The following is a 3,098-nucleotide window of genomic DNA, read 5'->3' on the forward strand; positions in this document are numbered from 1 at the left end:
TCCTGCTGGGCGTCAGAGCTGCGTGGAATGCAGTTCTCAGAACCGGAGTGTACACTCGCTCCCTTCAGGCCATATCATGCAGGGAGCACACACATTCAGGCTGCCCGTGCCGGCGGTGACCCAGCAGAAGGAAGTGGGGATGTCATACTCTCACACCTGGCTTTCCAGGACGTGCCGGGCAGTTACTACGCTCTATTTTGCTTCTTTAAAAAAGTCCGTGCAAATGCCTACGCTGATGCTCCCAAACCCAAGTCGACACGCTTGTTTAGGAGTTACAAAGACGACCCTGTAGCACTGTCTTTAGATACTGCAGTACCAATGAACTTAGGAGACTCCGACAAGTACTTGACGGTACCCTCGATACCACTGTCAACACCAGCACACACAGGACTCGATGCTAACAGAAGGACAGAAAGGAAGTGGATGCAAAGACGGGCCATAAAACACATGCTTTTTTGTTGTTTTTATTTTATTGAGAGGTATTTTGTTATAGGGCTCGCCAGAAAGACAGAGACAGAAAGCGAGAAATCATCCCCTAGGGGATGGGCACGCCACAATCCCTTCTCCTCCATTCTCCTCTCGGGATCTTGGGCACGCATGTGCCCGGTGTGCGTTTAAGCCACCAGGTCTGGGACTCGAATCGCAGTTGGCTACATGGGAATCCAGCGACAAAGCCATTACGCTAACTGCTGGTCCCGCACATTCAACCTCACAAAATACTTTCTCATTAGTTTAACAACAAAAAGGCAACAAGTACTTAAAACAAAATCATGAACACACCAAGTGTACACATAAATAACACGTATGCATGTGCATGTTACATGAATCTCAAGCAATGTCTAAAGCATAGACGCTAACTGCCTCGTATTTCAGAGTCCGTGGAAAACCAAGTGTGCACCTGAGTATGTCTGGATGCCTTCGGGACACTCTAGCTGTCCCCTGCACACACCAGGGGCCAGCGCCGCCACCACAGAGGACCTCGATGTGCAACTTCACCTGGGAACAGCCACACGCCGGCCTCCCGGCTCCACCCCACAGAAGCCGGCCGGCTGTGGCCACAGGAGAGGTGTAAGCACTTGCGTTCATGCTGCGACATTCTCACTCCTTCTAACCTCGACCCTGCACTAACTCCAGCATGTGTGAGCTGGAGGGCTGTGGCCCTCTCCTCTCAGCCCCTCAGCACCCACGTCCCTGCGCTCTCCCCGGGGCCACAGGCGGCCCTCCCCAGCAGGTCACTTCCCCTCCAGGCCAACCCACGGCCCCTCCTGGGGGCAGCCATGGGCTCCGTGTGGGAGCCCCATCCACATACCAGGCCTGTGACCTCAGCAGCTGCCTGCCAGCCGCTCTATCTGTCTCCAGAGTCCATGGTCTGCTCCGGCAGTCGAGGGCACGCAGGGAGCTGTGCACCACCTGCACTCCAGGCCCAGGTCAAAGGCCGATGCCCGCAGTACAGGCTATCAGGACAACCTGCCCACCCCCTCTAGGACAGTGCTCCCCAGCGGGGACCAGCCACCCCCGGCCCGAGGGCTAACAAGGAGAGCTGCACCTGCCGTCCGCCGCTCCTGCACTCCCTTTCTCGAGGAGGCAAGGGGCTGTCACCTCGGCGGCTGGGTGAGCGGGCAGCACTGCTCTCCCACTCTGCACCAGCAGGGCACAGGGCTGGGGTGATGCCTACACTCCGGTGCTGTCTCCGCCCTCGTGACCGCATCGCTAGAGAACAGCTCAGCTAAACTGGGGAGCTGCCGCCCATCCACACGGCAGCCCTGCCAGGCACGGGCTCTGCACAAGCATGGCAGCCCAGAGTCCGGATCAAGGTCACGGTCCACAAGGCTAGCCCTCCAGCGGAGGCACACGCCAACCCCGACACCTGACCTACCTGCTCACCCTCTCACGGTGCAGAGCCAGCCCTGTGTGAGCTGGGCAGGAAAGGAAGTCGGGGTCTAAGATCCACATCCACATACAGATGACCAAATGCTTGTGAAATTCACTGAACGGCAAAATAAACAACTGCATCATCAAGAAATAAGCAAATAAATAAATAGAACTTAATGAGAAAAATGTCATGACTTCCCTGACAACCTAATATTAACTGGAAAGTTTGATTTTTTAAAGACATTCCAATCTCACCCAGTCCAGTCTGATCCATGATGGAGCCCTCTTTTAACAGTACCCTCAGTCGGGACCAGCAGATGGTGAATGGTTATGTTGCTGAACTCCCAAGTAGTGGACCACGGCTCAAGCCCCAGACCTGGCAGCTTAGAATCCACACAAGACACATGTGTGTGCGTGCGTGCATGCCCAAAATCCTGAGAGGAGAATGAGGAGAAGGGGGTGCGATGTGCTCATCCCCCTTGGGTGATTTCTCACTTTCTGTCTCCCTCTGCCTCTCTGACAAGCACAAAAATCTTTCAAGACAAAACACAATGTCCAGGGACCAGCAGTTAGCATAATGGCTATGTCGCTGGACTCCCATGTAGTCTACCACGGTTGGAGTCCTGGACCTGGTGGCTTAAATTCATGCTGGGCACGTGTGCGTGCGTGCCCAAGATCCCAAGAGGAGAATGGAGGAGAAGGGATTGCGGCGTGGCCATCCCCCCTTGGGGGTGATTTTTCGCTTTCTATCTCTCTGTCTCTCTCTGTCTGGCGACGCACCCTATAGCAAAAACTTCTCAAAAAAACAAAAAAACAACAACAATGCCCGTAGTCTTGTTACTTTGCCAGCGTCCCGTCCTACAGAAAGTGTCCTCCCTTTAGACTAAAACAGAGTCGGCTGCCACGCACCTTAAGACCTACCCGGACCTGACCCAGACCACACCTTCCTCCCTCCTTCAGAAATAACTGGCACCAACAAGGGCTGTGAGCTGCACTGAGCAGAGGACTAACCTACTCGAACGTTCCACAGAGGAGATTGCAGGAGAAATGCAAGCCTCACTGTAGAGGACCTCTAGGGAGACCACCACACACTCGTCAACACCAAGGAGCAGAGCCACCCTCTGCTACCTGAACCCGTCACGCACCGGGTGGCCCACCACACGCTGCACACAGGCACAGGCCCTCCTGCGGGGACTTACTTGCCCAGACCCTAACGACGCCAGCGC

General features: G+C 55.1%; 1 protein-coding gene across 1 annotated transcript in view; it reads right to left on the reverse strand.

Moving 5' to 3' along the window:
* RAPGEF2 (Rap guanine nucleotide exchange factor 2) overlaps positions 1-3,098 on the reverse strand; it is a 132,639-nt gene that overhangs the window by 108,634 nt on the left and 20,907 nt on the right.

The sequence above is a fragment of the Tupaia chinensis genome, unplaced genomic scaffold (assembly GCF_000334495.1).
Source record: "Tupaia chinensis unplaced genomic scaffold, TupChi_1.0 Scaffold143591_1, whole genome shotgun sequence".
In the NCBI taxonomy this organism is placed as follows: Eukaryota; Metazoa; Chordata; class Mammalia; order Scandentia; family Tupaiidae; genus Tupaia; species Tupaia belangeri.